At 37.0% G+C, this 18,974-nt stretch overlaps 2 long non-coding RNA genes across 2 annotated transcripts in view; one reads left to right on the top strand and one right to left on the bottom strand.

The window, feature by feature from the left end:
• Positions 1-18,974, bottom strand: part of LOC137580061 (uncharacterized) — a 125,061-nt gene that overhangs the window by 80,085 nt on the left and 26,002 nt on the right. Inside the window, exon 2 of the long non-coding RNA XR_011032928.1 lies at positions 17,886-17,906. This is a non-coding gene — a long non-coding RNA (uncharacterized lncRNA). The remainder of the gene's footprint in view (positions 1-17,885; positions 17,907-18,974) is intronic.
• Positions 5,034-18,974, top strand: part of LOC137580053 (uncharacterized) — a 38,175-nt gene continuing 24,234 nt past the window's right edge. Inside the window, exons 1-2 of the long non-coding RNA XR_011032927.1 lie at positions 5,034-5,139; positions 15,402-15,484. This is a non-coding gene — a long non-coding RNA (uncharacterized lncRNA). The remainder of the gene's footprint in view (positions 5,140-15,401; positions 15,485-18,974) is intronic.

The raw sequence follows: 18,974 nt of genomic DNA, 5'->3' as shown, positions 1-18,974 counted from the left end.
CGGATTTCACTATCGTGTTTCTTTTAACTACAATCCAGAGACTTACCTAATATCATTCATTATTCTAAACTAGTGTCAAAAACTATTATTTTAGCTTATGTGTGGATAACGAAATAAAATCCAATATTAATGTTTAACTTTTCTCTATTCTATTTCATCATCCTTATTGCGCATCCTTGTTATTGATTAGGTATACCAAACTAACTTTAGTATTCCAAAGTTTTTCATATGCTAGTCTACTCAATTTCTGATATTTATGAATTCCATCAGTTTATCATTATCTCAATACCATATTTGGTGCTGCCCACTTCATTTGTTTTATCGGCTGGCAATACTTTTAATTTCTTAATGGCAAAATGCAGCCCAGAGTCCAATCTCAGTAGTAACTGCTGCCGCTGCTGCTGTTGGTGCACCTGCGTGCCATTAAATAAATAAATAAAAAACAGACAAAAAAAAAAATGTAAAGGTAAAAAAAAAAAAAAAGAAATCCGTGATATTTTTAACGCTTCCACCAAAACTTTTGGCATGTCTCTCACGACTATCGAATTAAATTGATATTTTTCTTTTTTTTTTTTTTTTTTTTTTTTTGGTTATTGTTTTCTGCTACCTCAATATTGATATTTCATCAGTTGCAGACGCAATCCCACAGTCGTGGCCAAAAGTTTATTTTAAAATACATTTGTGTGGACTCTCTCTGTGTTTGTGTGTGTGCTGTTGGTGCAGCCAGTGGACGAGTCTTCATTGTATGGTCTTTGGTTAAAGCGCATTATGGGCATTACGTTGGGCCCAGCCGCTTATCAAGGACCACTTAAAAACCGCCCCACAGAGACATGGATCCCATCCTTTTAGCCAGTAAGTGGAGCTGTTTTCAAGAGGTGGTGAGGTGGTGAGGTGGTGAAGGGGTTGCACAGACAATATTCAATTCAAAAACTGGACTGACGGGACTCTCGGGCGTAAACAGAGACAAGTTGTAGAGTGAGTGCAGAAAAAGGGAAACGGAACAGAGTGACGGGGTGAAGATAAACAACAGCAACAACAATACACAAATAGCAAGTGAAATGTCTGTTCATATATGTATATGCATATACAGACATACATATCTACATATGTTTATGTATGTATTTATGATGCTGCATAAAGTTGCGAGAGTTTCGCAAAGCGGTTGCACGTGTCGAGGACAGGCAACCAGTCAACAACCTAGGCAATATGTGTGTGCATTTATTTTGACCCATTTTCAATTTCTCTCAACACCCCCCGACGAACATACACATACACGAACACACCCTTCCCCAAACATTGTTAATTAATTTAATTCTCATTCCGTCGGTCTCATCACTTTAATGGCATTCCAAACTCAAAAGTTCTCAATCAGTTTCAATTTGAAGTGCCTGGCCAAAATAGACGAGCCAAGCAATCCTTTTTCTCTAATTTTTACGCCTTATCATTGTGTCCTTTTTTTTTTGGTCTCTTCATCAGCAACTTTTGCTTTGTGCTCTTGTGTAGTCAACTCCCCAACTCGTTATTTTTTTCAAGTTCTTCGCCTTTCCTTTCGGCTTTTCTTTTAGTGCTTTTAATTTTCAGCTGATTTTTTGATTAATGCTTAAACGGCTGCTCCTTTTTTTCGGTGTGTCCTTTTTATTTGCATAAAAGGACCAAGCACTTTAATTAGAAACACAGAGACCAAAACCAAAAGAGAAATGGCTAAAAGATGCCTTGTCTAGGAGAGTCGTTGTGGTGCGGTGTGGTGTGGCGAGGGGAGAGGAAGGCTGCCGCCCTTCATTTAGAAGTTTCTCATTTTCTTCTGCACTCATTATGCTGAGTTCTTTGCCCGGATTCTTGGGGTTTTTTTCTCTACGTTCTTACGTTTTTGGCTGTTTTGTTTGTCATTTATAAATTGGAAAACTTTTCTTAAGCAAATTATGCCATTTTTTTTTGCCACGGACAACGAACCCTTTTTATATGAAATTTTTCCATCCATTTTTGCCGTCATTTTTTCATTTGGGGAAATTTGCTAAGCTTTATTTTTGTGCCACAAAAAGGGGCAAAGGGGGCGCAAGCAGGGCAGGGTAAAATATCTGTGGCACAATCAGTCCAACTGCTGCTGCTGCTGCTACCCCTGCTGAGATAGTTGTCCTTCGTCTTATGTCCTACAATGGCAAACAAATTAAAGCAGGATTATCATGCTCAGCATCGTTCCTCACTGGTTTCTTTTTTGTTTTTTAACCCTTTTATTTCTTGTCTCGAACATTTCATCGCTCAGCTGACGTTTCCCAACGCTGCCGTCTGCTGCTGCTGCTGCCGCTTTACTTTTTTACGCATTTCCTTTAACGCTTTTGGATTTGTTTTCGAAGATAGATATAGTATAGGGTATAGTAATATCAGAAAGAACGAAACACACGGCATTGAGGTAGGCAAGGGTTCCCAGGTTCCTGTCCGTTTCTTTTGGTGACGACTTTTGCATCCGCCTTTGCTTCTCTCGATCTCACTCTCTGCTGGTGCATTCAACTTTTATATCTTTGATTTATTGCTCCCTCTTCACTTCTTTCGGTGTGTGTGTGTGTGTGTGTGTGGGTTTTTTCCTGGCTGAGAATCGAAATCGGCATCGCCATCGCCATCGGAATCTCAGAGTCTGAATCTGAATCTCAATGAAAGCGAAACAATGACGAGCCCTTGCCCCTGTTTTTTTTTTTTTTTGTCTTTTGCTGTGTTCCTTGTTCTTCATCTTGTGTGTGTGTGTGTGTGTGTGTGCGTTGCACATTTGGTTTGTTTGTTTGTTCGCTTTGCTTTACTTGGCTTGTCCTGTCCCCGTTGTGTATTATGTAGGTCTATAGGCTAACCAACTGAAGGCACTTTCAGTTTTGCCTGGCTATTCCCTCTCAGATCTTTTGCTGCTGCTTCTGCTGCTTCTTATGATGTAATAAATATGTCCCTTTGTTTATGTCTTTTTCCTTCCTCCACTTGCTGTTGCCCACCGTCAGTCAGTCTCTCTTTCTCTCTCTGTCTCTCTCTTGTTCTTTGAATGATGAGAAAAATGGAACATGTGTTGATTGAGAAACAGGGATAGACAGAGAGAGAGAGAGAGAGAGACACAGAAATCTCTGTTGATTAGTGAGAAAATAAATGCTCGTCTATTTTGTGGTCAGCCTCTGATTATGTAATAAAGATAAGCACATGGGCTAAAGGAAAAATAAAAAATTATATTTCAACAAGTGTGCGTGTGTGTGTGTGTGTGTGTCTGTTGCCGGATGTAGCTGCATGTAATTAGCAGTGTGTTAGGGTCGACATTCGGAGGCGTGTCTGACATATCTAAAGAAAAACACTTTTCATTGATGGAGAGAGGGAGTGAGAGAGAGATGGAGAGAGCAAGAGAAGCTGGCAAAACTTTTCCAAAATAAAAAGTTTTTTTTCATACCTTTTTGTTTTTGTTGCCAAAAAAGTAGACCACAAATTGTTGGTTGAACACACACACACACACGCACACACAAAATTTGTTGCCTCAGGTTATTTGGTAAGTGGGTGACTGTATCAAGTATACGCCACGTTGCTTGCCTTTGTTGTGTGTGGTAAAATTCCATCCATTTGATTGAATTGTGCATATTTGCATCACATTTTGTTGCCATTTTAATTATGGCATACAAACACATACATATGGAGGTATATACATATGTATACCCACAATTAACATTGTTCAAGTGTTGGGTGGGTGAGAGTGGTTGACTGCGTTTGGCCTGGTGTTTTGGGTGGTTTGCTTGAGTGAGTTTGGTGGCAAAACTCACTCAAATAAGGAAAAAAGAAACAAATAAGAAGAAAAAATGTTGGTATATACTACGTTCCCCTTTTTCCATGTGTTTTTGTTGGTTTTTGTTCTTTGAATTTCTCAATGTTTTTTCTATGTGCAGTCATGCGCATATCAAGTTGAGCGTTTTGATCATGGAGACCACAAACGAGTCAGGAATAGAGAGAGAGAGAGAGAGAGTGAGACAGGGGCCGAGGGAAACGAAGATATAGGGAAAGAGGTATATTGTAGTTATCCCCCATTACCACCCATTGCCATCTCACCTATATACATGCATGTGTACCCCTTCCTGGTGTTATACCCTTCACCACTGTGTCGAGAGACGTCGCTTTTCGGCTGGGCACGTAGGCGCATCAAAAGGAAATGTCAGTCAGGCGCCAAGCCCACAAACAACAGCAACAGCAACAACCACGACAACAACAGCTGAGCAACATTTCAACGAGTTAGCTCAGAGTCGGTTCTAGGGCTAATCCAAAATCCTGTGCCAAAACACGTGCAAGTAACCTACACACACACACACACACACACACACACACAGAGTCAAACTGTGGTGAATTTATATTGTGGTGGGCTACAAAACCACAAAAAGCCAAGCAGCAGCAGCAACAGCAACAGCAGCAACATGTTGCGATTGCCATTCTGCTGCAGCTGCTGGCAAAATTGCAATTTCACACACACAATACTGGAGTATATATAATACATATTTGATATACATATATACACACACTATATATATTTTTTCGTGTGTGTTGGTGTAAACACACTCAGACTCAGTCGGACCAAAGCTGCCACTGACATCGCCTTTGCCTTTGCCTTGCCTTGCCTTGCCTTGCCTTGCCTTTACCGTTCCGCCTCGATTTTGTGTGAGTCGCTTTTTTAGCCGCCAGTTGCCAATTGCGGCATTCGCTTTTTGGCTTTCGTGCCGCGCGGACAGAACAATCACTAGAGAGAGAGAAAAACAGATTGGCGACTTGAGAATAGCGAAAGAGACAAACAGACAGGCAGAGAACTCCTTCCTTTTGGCACATATTAAGCAAAACTTTCGCGTTCAAAATCAAATTTTGTTGCGTGTCCTGGCCCAGAAAACGCAAAAGACATCTTCATATATAAAAATAAACATTTGTATTTGTATTTTTATTTGTTTTTTTTTTTTTTTGCTGTTTTTTTCTCTGGCGACGGCAATAAGCAATATTTCCCTTTTTTTTGGAGTTGTTTCGTGTGCGAAAAAAAGTTAAATGGTCAGTCAAAAAAAAAGTGAACAATTTTTTTTTGTTTTTTGCTATAAATAACTACAAAATGTGTTGTTGTTTTTATTGTGTGCAAAACGCGGCGAGAATTTATTGGTGAGTTTTAGTTTTAATTTTAATTCAATCTAATAAGAAGTGTTAATCTTTTTAGTCCTTTCGACTTTAAAATGAGAAATTTTTTAAAGTTTTTAATTTAAAATATGATTAAAAATAGAAATTACTTCGAAATGAGAATTTTTTTTTTTTTTTAACTTATTTTTTTGTATCTTTTCTATTTAGACTATATATAAATGTTAATTTTAAAAATGATCAGTTCTCTGCAGGTAAAACTTTTAAAATTTAGTTTATTTTCAACCATTTTATGTCAATTAATTCTAATAAATTTTCTAAGCAAGTGAATTTTTTACCCTTTGCTTTTGCTTATTAATTAACCTGGCAACACAGTTGCTAACAATTTATAATTAGTAGGTAAAAAAAATATGAAATATTTGTGTCACATTTTTCTTGGAATACAATCAAATCTACTAAGGTCATGAGAAATGGAAAACGTTAAAAGAAAATTACAAACTTAACTAAAGGATAGAATAAAGCCAAAAACAGTTTCAGGACTTAACTAATTAATTAATTAATTATTTAAAGCGATTTGTGGCATTTATATTTAAGATTTTTTGTTTAGTTTTTCAAAAGGTTTTTTATCAGCTTAAAAGTAAAAAAGTTCTTTTGTTTGAATTATTATTGTTATTTTATGACAAAATCTTAAGCAAAAGTTTTCGAAAATGTCGAAATGTCAAAAAACTTAAAAATGTTGTTGTTTTCTGGTGCTATTCTTCCGGATGCAACCGCACAACGTCAGGTTGAACAACTTCTATATACATACATACATGGGTCCAGTGCATTTACAGAGTTATTGTTGTGGATTGTGATGGTGTTTCAGTCAAGTCAGATTCACATACACATTCACTTCAGCAACTAACTACATACTTACGGGTTTACGAACTATAATCGTCAGCTTCCTTTTGACCAACGCGCCAGGGCGCTGCTTCCTGCACGACAGTCGGCTAGAGGCAAGATGCAATGGCAAGCCAAACCTATCTATCTATCTGCCTACCTACATACATTTATTTCTTCTCTCATTCACTCTCTGTCTCTCTCTCTCTCTCTATCTGTTTCTCTTGGTTTCTGAAAACTGTCTAATATAATTTTGAAATAACTCAACTAAGCAAACTTAACTGAAAAAGTGGCCCATCAAAATGCCAAAACCAAGTTAGAAAACAAAATGTTTTGCAGACGTGTCTAAGCGGTGGTGGAAGAGGAGGAGGAGGAGGATGAGGAATTTGAAAGAAAGATCGTTCATTTGGCCATGGCCACACCAGGGCAACAACTACAAGACACACACACACACAAACACAGAGAGATGGAGAGAAAGAGAGCCAGAGACTGCAACGTGGAAAAAAAGGGATAAGCCGGAAAGCAACACGGAACCCAAATTAATACAATAATTGAAGCCAATTTAGTGTAATTTTCTTCAATTTCAAGTTGTTGTTGTTTCTGTTCCTGTTGTTGCTGTTGCTGTTGTTGGTTTTGCTGTCTAGCCATTGACTTTGCCAACTATTATCGCATTTGTTTGGCATTTGCTATCCCTTGCGGGCAGCCTCTATAGTATATATATATAAGTGTATATATATATATATATATAAACCCCCCTTCTTCCTATCAATGTAAAGACTCGATGTATATATGCCACCTATCCCCCCCTCTCTCTCTCTCTCTGGTACTCATTCGCAGTTAATCTGCCCAGCAAGTTAATTTGCCCGCGTGCCTGGTAAGCAGCCGTTCATCTGTCTGTCCAACAGAGGGACAGAGAGAGCGAGAGAATCCAGCTAGTTCTCCATTTCAGTCAACTGGCCACCACACCCAAAGTATTTATTTGCACATTTTATTGTTCTCTGTCTCTCGGTCTGTCCCCCTCCCCATCAAAGTCAAAGCCAAACGCAGTGCCCTATCTTTGTCTTTAACTGGCATTTTATTAGTCGACCAATTCCCCAGACCCAGTCCAACTTCCAGTCCATTCTCAGTCAGTGTCTCTAATTAAATTAAAAGCCAGACCTTACCTTACCTTACTTTACCTTACCATGCCTTTTAGCTTTAGTTTAACGTTACTTGGACCTATTCAAGACACACACACACACTTAGTGTGCTCCAGGTGAAAGTGGGAAAGTACTGGCCACTGCATCCCATTCAGATCCCTTTCTCTTATGCGATCTTCTCACATTAGTTTGGTTTATTTTTGTTTTGGTTAAATGGTTTTCTAAAAACAATAAAAGCCTAAAAACTTTACACTGCTCGTTAAAATTCTTCACTTAAAGAGCCAATAAATAAAAAAACAGACCTCAAATGTAGTTCAGTGAAAAGAAAATTGACAAGGAATAATTTATCCTTTTTAAAGTTACAGTTTTTATCCGCCTAGTAATCGACTTTTGTTTTAAATTTTAGTACTTTAAGTAATTAAATAAGTTATTCAATCGATTTCAATAGTTTTTGAAGGATTCTCCAAGAGACACACATCGATATTTATGTATGATCAGTCAATTTACTAATCATATTTACCTTTGATAATCTACAAATTACAAATAATCACTTTTGATCATTAAATCATTTAAATTTCAAATCGAAAAGTAATTGAGATTAACCATTATTACTTTACTTAAAATTTTGTGAGAAAATACTGCCATTTGGACACAATTTAAAGTCACAAGTCAGGCAGGTAAAAGGAGTCGTAACTAGCGCAACAAAATATTTCTGATTAACTCCTAAAACTTTATCTAACACAAAGAAAACAATGTGGAATTACATGAAGCAACATTTAATGAAATGTAAAGACTTGACAAGGTGTTTCACTACCATTCGAATCTTATTAGCTTAGGAAAGCGAACCTTCTAAAATAAACCTTCAAAAATACATCATCTAATAATCTGATTATGACCTTTTGGAAATTTAAGTCACACCTTGCTATTAAGCCAAAGAAAAGTCAGTACAACAATTTTAACTTTGCTTTTCTTAGTTTTGTCAATCATCTTTCGGTTCGTTTAGTTGCAATTCTCAACTAGTTTTGCCTTTGAAGCTGTCAATTATTGCAATTCTGTGTCTACTGATGATAGAACTTGGTTGTTTTTTTAATAGTTATATGATTAAGTTTATCTTCGAAACAATTTCAAATATGTTCAACAACTTTGCCATAGTTAAGAGAAGTCCATTTTCGTTAAGTGTATGAGAAGTCAAAATAATCATATTGCAAAATCTCTGTGTCATATCAGACTTCTCATTTGTAGAGACATTTTCATACCCTTGCAAAAGGGTACATTCACTTAGCACATATCCATTTATACAAAGTGTACATGTACCTTCCAAATATATACTTTTGATCAGCACGACGAGACTAGTTTCGATCGTCTTTCTGTGTCTTCGTTTGGCCGGATCAATGCAAACTCCTTGCAGACATTTCCTTCTATTGTTTCCTTAGGAATAATCAGTCTAAGACACAGAGTTTTAGCATAACTTTGTTATTTTCTTAACGATTAACGTTTTGTCTTTTGACTTGCAAGGGTATACTAACTTCGGCACTAAAGAATTCAGCAACGGCCCTCTGATTTTTTTAATCAACCCACACATACAAACACACAGCTAAAGAATAAATCAAAGACCAAAGACCATACACAGAAATAGAGTGAGAGAGAGGAGGAGATAGCAAAAAATAAATGCATAATCTGAAATTCAAATATATCTTTTTTGTTGCTGCCGTTGTTGTTGTTGTTCTTGTTGTTGCTGGTTTTCGCCAAATTGTTTTCATTTATGTTTGTGTTGATTTTTGGTGCCCATTTTGCCTGCCTTCAGTTGCCGCTGCTGTTGTAAATTTGTAATTTGAAAAACATCACCGCAAACTGTCAAAATGCTCTGACATTTACAAATTATTTCGCTGGCAGCGGCAACGGCACCACTCCGCTGCACCACATTGCTGCCGATGGTGGTGCAGCAGCAGCGCAAGTTTGACGCTTTTTTTTTTTTGAAATGCGAAATGGAAGCGGTCGCCGTTAATTTGCGTCAACGGGCTAATAAAGTTTTGCCCCGTTTGCCGTATCTTTTTCTCATATTTTTGTTTCTTTTTGTTTGATTTTGGTTTTGGCTAGCCAAAAAAAAGAGAGCGACAAAGTTGCCATAATGGCTAATGCAGCGTATAGGAATCTATATCTATATATGTACATATGTATGTATGTATGATGTTGTTGCTAACTAAATTGCATGCCAAGCTAATTTGCCAATGCAAATGATATGAGACATATTGGCAACGATGACTGAAACTGACTGAGACGGAGACGACTGAGACGTAAGAGGCCTGAGAAGAAACCTGACATTTCAATAGTATGACCAAAAAGGCATAGATGCAGATACAGGTATTAAATATAAATATACCTACCTACCTACCTATACTATGTAGATGAAGAAAATGTTGGCATATTCAGAGTGAAACTTCCGTTCTTCCTTCAGTTGCCATTAATTGCATTTGATTGAGCACCCAAAGCCACAAGCAAGCGACGACGACGACGACGACGAGGAAGGTATCAATGAACCTACCTTACCTGAGTATAAGAATGAGTTGAGTTGAGTAAAGACGAAGATGTAGCCTCATAGCTGCGGGCCATGCAACCGAATAAGTGAAGATCGTTGAATAAGTGTGGGTCTCACTTCACCTCTCCTCTCCTCTCATCTCATTTCACCACCCCATTGCATTTTCATTTTCCATTCCCACTCCCAATTCCCTTATTTTCCTTTTCACTTCTTCTCCTACCCTTCCCCCAAATAGCACTCTATAACGCCACTCTTATTGGCCTCATCGTTCTTTCATTCTTTTAAGAGTCCATTGCGCAAGGTGCAAATTCCCAGCATAGATTCATAGATTGAGCCCTCTTTTGGTGTTTTGCTTAAAAGAACCTTCTCATCTACCTGTATGCAGCTGCTGCTGCTGCGGCTGCGGCTGCGGCTCCCGTTGTTGCCGTCTTCTTTGCCTGGTTTATAGCCTGTGCCTTGCGGCTGCGTGTCTAGGAGTGCCCGCAACTAATAGCTGAAGAATATCTCAGCAAGACAACGTAGCCAACCATCCAACCAACCAAACAACAACACCAACAATAATAAGAGAGAAAAAATGAATTATGATTTGACGGTAGGCATTTAATGGATGGCCATGGATCTTTGACTTCTTTTTTTTTTTTTTTTTTTTTTTGTTTTTGGCTTGTACAAAAATTCTTGTTTGGCGCCAAGATATTGACAGCTGCTTCACAAGTGTGTGTGTGTGTGTGTGTGTGAGCAGTGTGTGTGTGTGTGTGTGTTGGACAGGTGAATGCTATTTAGTTAGAATGCCGATGCCACATAGCTTGGCCTTTTTTGTAGGTTTCTAATTGAATTTTCTGGGCACGACAACAGCAACAGCAACAGCAACGACGGCGACGGTGATGACGACGACATCGTCTCCCCATCTCTCCATCTCCATCACCGTCACCATCGACCGTTTCTCGATCCGTCGGCGATCCATTGTCTCTTGCATAAAAGTTGAATCGAATAATGGAGCACAGAAGGTGAAAGGAGCACCTAAATAGCCATTGAAAAGCATTTAAAATTGGTTCATGACAGGCCCAAGCGAGAGCGAGAGCTGGCTTAACTTAATGTTTCTTCCTTCGATTTCTTAGGTACTTTGTATTTTTTTCATTTTTTTGGTTTTTGTGGGTTATGTTGATGGATAGGTGTTGCCTTTGTGGTTGACTTTGATGGGAGATCTGGCCAGGTTGAGGTGAAAGATAAATGGAAATGCATATGGTGGTGGTGATAGGAATCATATTTAACGACCAGTCAAAAGGAATTGAAATGGAAATGGTTAAAGTAAATTAGTTTTTATTAGAAGGTCTTTTCAAAGAAGTGTCTTTCCTTTTCTTTTTTTTTTTTTTGTTTTTGTGGTCTTATTTTGCCAATTAGCTGCTTGGATCCTTGAGAAAGATCTTTAGCCCACTTAGAAGGCACTTGCCTAGCTGCCCACACAGAACACACATTAAATGTTGTATATAAGCCAAGTTAGACCAGGTTTTTCTTCATTTTTTTTTTTGTTTATTTTTTATTAATGGTAAAATGAAAGAAATCTCTCGCCCACAGTCGCTCACAGAAAGAGAGACAGGGAGAGGGAAGAGTTGGGGAAGGGGTGAGTCGAGAGACAATGCCTATGCATAAATTTATATGTAAGCCCGTTTTCAGTGGAAAAACTCATTAGGCGCATCGCCTACGAAACAACAAACCAAAAAAAAAACACATAACTGCAATAATATTGTACAAAATTACGAGGCTAATAACATAAATTCATATGAGAGAGCGGGATCCTAACCTATCTACCTACAACTCTATCCCTCCCTTCCTCCAACTCTTGCTGTATTTCTGAGCCGGGCATGCAGTTTTTGTATCTATGAGATACGCATTGCGTAAAAGTTCATTATAATAAAGAACGCCAAGGCAATAGGCGGAGGAGAGCAACCAACCAACCAACCAACCAACCCATTTCAGCCAGGCTTATCATAAAATATGGCTCAGAAATATGCGTAGAGCATTGCCATAAACATAAACTAGGCGAATTAATTGAGAGAGAGAAGGAGAGAGAAAAGAGAAGGCCTTAGTGGGTAGCGAAGAGGGGATAGCTACACAATGCCGGCTCATAAAGCCAACAAATTATGCGTTTTTAAGTCATGACCCAATAGACTGGATAGCCAGAAGAAGAAGAAGAAGGAAGATATTTTTGTTTTTGAGTTGCACCTGCATTAGAAATGCCTCACCGACTAACTGACTCACTGACTACTACTACTACCATCCATGCATATATGTACATATGTATGTATGTATACCTGACCAAGTTGTTGTCCAGGTTTCAACCTAATTGAGTTTTGAGAGTCGTTACACTTCATCGCAATGGGAGTAAATTAAACTGTCATTAGTTTACCCTTTGGCACATCTCAGAGACGATGACGACGAAACATGTGAAGTGGCGCGTTTGCTTGCTGTTTTTGTTTTTTAGTTATTTTTTTTTTTTTTGCCACTTTGTTGTCTGTGTTTCGACTGTTCGACTACTCAGTTTTTGGCCCGTAATAATTTTGTAGGTTTTACGAGTGCGATGCCGCCAAGACAATTAGGCATTTGTTGTGTATAGATGTCTGTATGTCTATGCCAGTGTGTGTATGTGTGTGTGTGTGTGTGTGTGCCAAGTGTGGGCATTTTGTTTAGCGGCTTTTCAGACTTTGATGTAAGCAAATGAAGGGGAAAAAAAAGAAGAGGAACGACGAACGCGCGCGCGCCCGCAACGAATCTAACGCCTTTTCAAACATGGCTTTTAACTTTTCTCCGTGTGTTTTTTTTCTTCTTCTTCTTTTTTGTGTACTATACATATATTGAAGATTTATATTTCCCTTATAGTATGCCGACGAAGCATTATTGTGGGTGTCGTCAAGCCATTGGGGCATGACGAGCACAAAAAGACAGAAAACATCTAGCCAAAAGAGTTGAATGTTTTGACGTACATATGTTTTTTCGTTTTTACAAACTTTTAAGTCAAAAGCAACAACTCCAAAATCAAAATCCAATGCTATTATCTATAGGAACAACGACAATTTCATTTCAAGCTATGAAGATTATCTTAATCTGCTTAATCAAAGTTGCCATAATCATCTTAAATCTCATTAATTATAATTATTTAAAAGTTATCAATACATTTGGTTTCATTAGGGCTCCTGGTGGTGAATTGTGTCAGTGTAAGCTTGCCAAAAAGATTTCTACTATCTTGTAATTCTCAACTGGCTTTAGCCTATGAGATAAAATAGATTTCAAGTCCCTTAAGCAAGGCTTAGGACATTTAAAAAAAAAATTAAAATCTTCTGAGTTAATTTTAGTATTATATTTTACATCAAAATTTGATATTTCAACAAGATTTTACTTAAGGACAAAAGAAAGTATTATAAAATGACTTAGATGTTTGTAACCCAAAGTGATTAGCCTTAGCATGACAAGCCGAGTCGATTTGGCCATTTCCATCTGTCTGTCTGTGGATATTCTTATAATAATAAGCCCTTTATTCGCTTCTTAGTACCTTATTAGAATCAACTTTGACCTCTACAACATATCTACTTAGATATCTCCCAATATCTCCCCGCCTTTTCAATAGATCAGTTTTATGCAGCTATATGTTAATGTGTTTTTAACATAAGGCTTAATAAGAAATTTCTTATTTAATGGAAAAACCTTATGCAAAACAAAAGAAAGAACATTAGAAATAAAACATTAGCTCGAAGAGAAAATATCTCTAGTCCATAGGCTTGTATGTCATTCAATTTTCATTGATTAATTCACTTTTTCGTTTGACTCTTGTGCTGTTACTACGTTTCGGTTAATGTTAAAAGAAGAAGAAATAGAAAAAAACAACAAAAAAAAAACCAACAACAAAATTTGCATTTTTATAGCCCCGTTTTATGGGCCGTTTTCAAACGCTTCAATCGAAATTTTCGGTTTCATTGGTCTCGGTTGTTTGTTAATGCATAAAAATGAGTTACTAACTGAAAAGCTCTGGCTGGCTAACAAAATGCCTCTATCTCTTTGGCATATAACCAATCCGCATCAGTTTATTACAGGTAAAAACCATAAAATATACACCGAAAAGGTGAGCAAACAAAGTCGCATTCATTTACGCCTTACTTTTCTGTCTCATGTACACACACAAAAAGAAAAGAGGGAAAAACAACTGAAAACAAAAAAAAATGGTTTTTAATTAAAAATGCAACAACAAAAGTACAAATATTTTGCATAAGCCATCAGTATTAAGTAGGAGGAGCAGGTGGGGGGCACGTGTCAGCAAATTGAAATGAAACCCAACTCAAATTTTCCTCCCATCAAATATTTCTAACTTCAATAGAACGAACATTTAGACTCAAGATAAAAAGAAAAACACGTTGATCTAATAGACAATCTTAATATAGTTATCAATACTTGTTTCTATAATCCAAAAGCCGATTTAAATGACTGACTAAGTTTTCTACATTGTAGCAAAATCAAACAGATTGAACTATTAATTTCCATTATGACTAGCACATTAATTAATCGCAAGTTTTTGTTTTAGCATTTTGTGGAATAATAAATTAGAAAAAAAAAAACATTTAACATTATAAATTTATTTCCCTGAATTACATTTCTGCTTCAAACAGTTTCTACAACAAATTAGTTATTCAAATGTTGGTATATGGCTAAAAATAATTATATATATTACCTTTTAATTGTGTGTGTTCACATGTTGTTGGCCAAGTTGGGTCCAATTGTTCGATATCAAAAGCCAAGGCATATATTTATTTAGAAGAACAAACTAAATAATAATTTATTGGAAAAAACATTTTCCAACAATTTTCATAAATCATTTCAGAAATTATCGCAACAAATATATTGATTAAAGCATTTAAACAGAGGCAAATTGCAATTAGAGAAACAAATTTTTGTCAAAAACAAAATTTCAAATTTTCATAGACAAAAAAAAAAAAAGAAAAATAAAAGTGGGAATTCAAAAAAAGAATATGTTGATCATCATTTCAGTTCAGTTTTTGATTTCTATATAGTTGGTAAGCTGCTTTGGTGTGTGTGTGTGTTTGGTTTTACTTTTTTTGATATGTTTGCTTTTGTTGCTAATGATTCACTTGCCGCATTGTTGTTGCTGCTGCTGCCTCAGTTAATGACTTGACAGTAAAGTAGCCTACACAATTTATGGCAAACTTGTCCGCCTACAATTTTCAGTTTCCTTTCAGTTTCAACGTTATTTCATTTTGTTGAATTTTTTATTCGTGCTGCTTCGTCTACTTTGGTTTTTTAATTGAAACATTTTTGACCATATTTTCTTAATGATCTGACATGACATGGCGTCTGTTTTTTTTTTTATTCGTGCTTTTCTGTGTCGTTTCGGTGTGTGTGTGTGTGTTTTTTTTTTCTCCTTCTCTGTGTGGAAGGCATTATAAATTCAACGTAATTTTCGACTAATTTAAAACAGCAAACTAACTTTTGGGACATTTTCGGTTGCTATTGAGTTGAGTGGATGTATAGGGGGAGGGGTATAGGAGGTGCTTTGGAGTGAAGTGTGAGGGATCCCTCCTCACAAAAAAAAAAAAGACGATCTTTGACATATAAAGTGAAACTTCTCAGATACACATATCATTATTATAATTTGTTCATTGTGCCTCATCTGTTTTATTCTCTATCTCTCTCTCTCTCTCTCTCTCTCTCTCTATCTCTGGATGTGGTTGTAGATGTCTCTTTCTTGGGTTTATTGCTGCAGTCGTGGCCATAGCAAAACGCCAACGCCTTTGGGCCATAAGCTGCAAAATGCTGGGTAAGTTTTCATTGTTGTTGCCTATAATTTGTTGTTGTTGTTGTTGTTGTTGCTGCTGCTGCTGCTGCTGATGTTGCCCAGGCACTTTATAGTCACTTGTCGTTAAGAAATGTGTTGAAAATGCTTTTTTATGATACAAAATGAGCTGGTGCCATAAAAATTGAGCTGCTCAGAGCGAATAACATACATAGGGTGAGCAATATAATGATCACTGGTTGTCTGTATGAGTGTGTGTGTGTGTGTGTATGTGCTCCTTGTGCCAATGACCGACTATGCATACCCTCTTCTATATTACTAAGTAACTCAAAGTGGCCTCCAGTCTTAGGCCAAGATCCTTGCATTAAGCTCAAATAGTTTTTCTGGCTTGTCATTTGTTTCATTGAGAAAATAATTCTTCTTTTTCTCTCCCTCTCTCTCTCTCTCTCTCTGTCTCCATATCTTTCTATTTATCTTTCTATCTGTCTCTTGCTAGACCGAACCTGAAATCGAAATCGAAATCAGATTCAAAATCTGAATGTGAATCTGAACCTGTATTGTATAATGCCAACTAATTGATTTGATTTATGCATGTGACGAATTTAAATGAAATATATACATACATATCTACATATGTATGTATGTATAAGCCATACAATATATGTACATATACATACATATACGATTTTTTTATTCTTCTTTCTCTTTCATTGCCTGCGATTTGATTTATTTAGCTTTTCATAATTTCGCGCATTCTTTTGCGCGCGCTATCAACCAATTTCAATGTTTAAAAAGGAAAGAGAAAGAAAGACAAGGAGTGAGAAAGAGAGAGATAGAGAAAGAGAGAGACAGAGATGCATAGATATAGATACAGGTATAGGTATAGTTATATATTGTATTTCTTGTCACTAATTTTGCCCGTTGTCTGTTTTGCGTCCACACTTGCTATTATTTATTTATGTATTTATGCAGAGAGAGAGAGAAAGAGTAAAGGGTAGATGAGATGGGGGGAGTAGGAGGAGTGGTGGGAGTAGAGGCGGCAGATTGCGCACCATGATTTATGCCTGGCACATTTTATGGCCATTTTGTTGGTAATTTATTAACAAGCTTGTTAAGAACAGTCGGCCAATATGCAGATAGCCATAGAGTGTAGATGGGCCAACAGTAGAAGCCTGCGCTTGCCTAGCCATGCCACACCACACACACACACACACGCACACACACACATTAGTCCCAGACTCAGTTCACCACAATCCCAGTCACAGTTTCTCTCTCTCTCTCCGTCAGAGAGAGAAAAAAAAGGTTAAAGGCCAAAACGGCAGCCCCACCACAGACAGCAGGTGGCTTTAACGACCATAATGATAATGATGATGATGACCATGCTGGAACAGCCCAAACTCATGTCTCATAGTCATAGCCATATTTATAGAAAGTTTTTTTCTGCGTGTTTTTTTTTTGTTAACCAAGAGGCGTGCATTATGCACACACAGAGGCAAACAAAAAAGTCCGCTTAAATATTTAAACATAAATGAATGGCGATGGGGCAAAGGGAGGTACTGAGACACACAGAGGGCGAGACAGAGACAGAGAGGTGGGGGGAAGAAAAACCAACGTCGACGAAAAGTTTGACATGACATGCAGTTGGCTCTACTTGGCTCCTCTGCCTTTGCCTGATTTGTTTGGCCAAGCGCGTGCAGTAGCCAAGTGGCCGTTAGCTGTTAGCTGTTGCTCAAATATTCTAAATATTTGCTAAATAATAGACAAGACACAAACTCATGCCATGGCAGGGCAACAAAGGGCAGGGCAGGGCAGAGGTTTGGATAGGTTTGGTTTGGTTTTTGTGTAGGCAGCCAAGCATAGACAAACATTGGCAGTCAACTTAAAAAACTCGTAGCTTCCCCCCGAGTTCTAGTCCCCTACCTAGATCCCAGCTCCCAGCTACAAGCCCCCCATGTCAATGCCTAATGGTAATATGGCTTTTGGCGTTTTTGTATATAGCCAACAGACCTCCAGTATTTGCGTAGTAAAGTGTACCCAATAGACTGACCAAATGACGGACTGATGTCTGTCAAATATGTAGACACACACACACACACTCACATACAATCCTGGAGTAGGAGCACTTGAAGCGCTGGTAACGACATTCAATAAAGCCAAGTTGAACATCATTATCATCACCATCATGATTATCATCGTTGCCTTTCATTTTGTTTGCTTTATGGGCAGTGGTTCGATGATACCACTATTGAACATATGCCAATTCCATACTAATGTCAATGAGCCATACAATTTACATTTTGAACGCACAAAACTCTTGCCCCTTTCCCATGCAATGCATTCAAGTTAAAATCAATCAATCAACTTGAACACGTTTGCTAATAGAAGGGAGTCCACTAAAAATAATTATTACTTAGTAGGTACTTACCAATTGGGTGTCTGTGTGAAACTGAAAAGAAAACAAAACATTTAATTAAACTAAATAATATAATTTGGTCTCAATTAGAACTGAACAGATATATATATCATTATGTAGCTCATAGGACATGAATTCGTTTCTTAAAATTGATTGAGAATTTGCAATTACTTTAATTGAAAGACAATTTGTTACCAAAAGTAATTCAATTTATTATTTACTCTTTGATGCCAACATATAGTTTATTCTTATTCTTTTTCAGATCTTTAGATATTTGATATCAATACACTAAATGTTTTCAAGTTTTCAACTTCCTATTTCGTGATAATAATCTTTTGATTTTCCTAATATTTTTGCTTCAGTAAGTTGTAATTCGCAACTAGTTTAAGCTAGTTTGGCATCAAAATAGCAAAATCAACGTTTACCTACTGATGAACTGAGTCTTCTTAATCTTCGAGCCTGGTCAAAACGAAAGTCTAATAAATCTTCCATTGAAACATAAAAAATATATCGAAAAAGTTTATAAATTAGTCTGTTAAGTAAGAACCAATCATCTTTTGACATCATCTTAACGAAATTTTGGAGGAAATTTATTGATTAAAGCTATAAATGACAGACTATTTTTTAATAGTTGCTAATAAGTAATAAGGTTTTGTATATTATATAGTAGTTGTATGTCATCATAATTAAAATCTAGCGCCTTATTTGACTTTTCGCATTAGGCTGAGATCAAGATATTGACTAGACATTTATTTATAAATAAAGTTGAAAAAATTTCTTGAAAGTTGGTTATAAAATTGACCTCGTTTTGTTGTTGTTTGTTGGTTGTTTTTTTGGCTAAAGTCAAGACCGAAAGATCGAGTTCAATTTGTGCTCTGCATGTGTATGCAGATTATGCATTATCAAATAAAAATTAAATTTATGATGACTTGTAGTTGTTGTGCCATGGTGGACCTTATTTAGATTAGGTGCTTGAGGGGATGGTGGGGTAGGAGTTGGCTTTTCGTATGCTAATAGTTGGTCAGAGCTGACTTTGTCTGCCATAACACTTGGAGAACTAACTGATTTATCTGTGCAACAATCTAATTTCAATTGTGCGCC

This window comes from Drosophila tropicalis, unplaced genomic scaffold (genome assembly GCF_018151085.1).
Source record: "Drosophila tropicalis isolate 14030-0801.00 unplaced genomic scaffold, ASM1815108v1 contig_1190, whole genome shotgun sequence".
NCBI classification, from domain to species: Eukaryota; Metazoa; Arthropoda; class Insecta; order Diptera; family Drosophilidae; genus Drosophila; species Drosophila tropicalis.
Note: the sequence above shows the minus strand (reverse complement) of the source record. Positions and strands in the feature narration are given on the sequence as shown.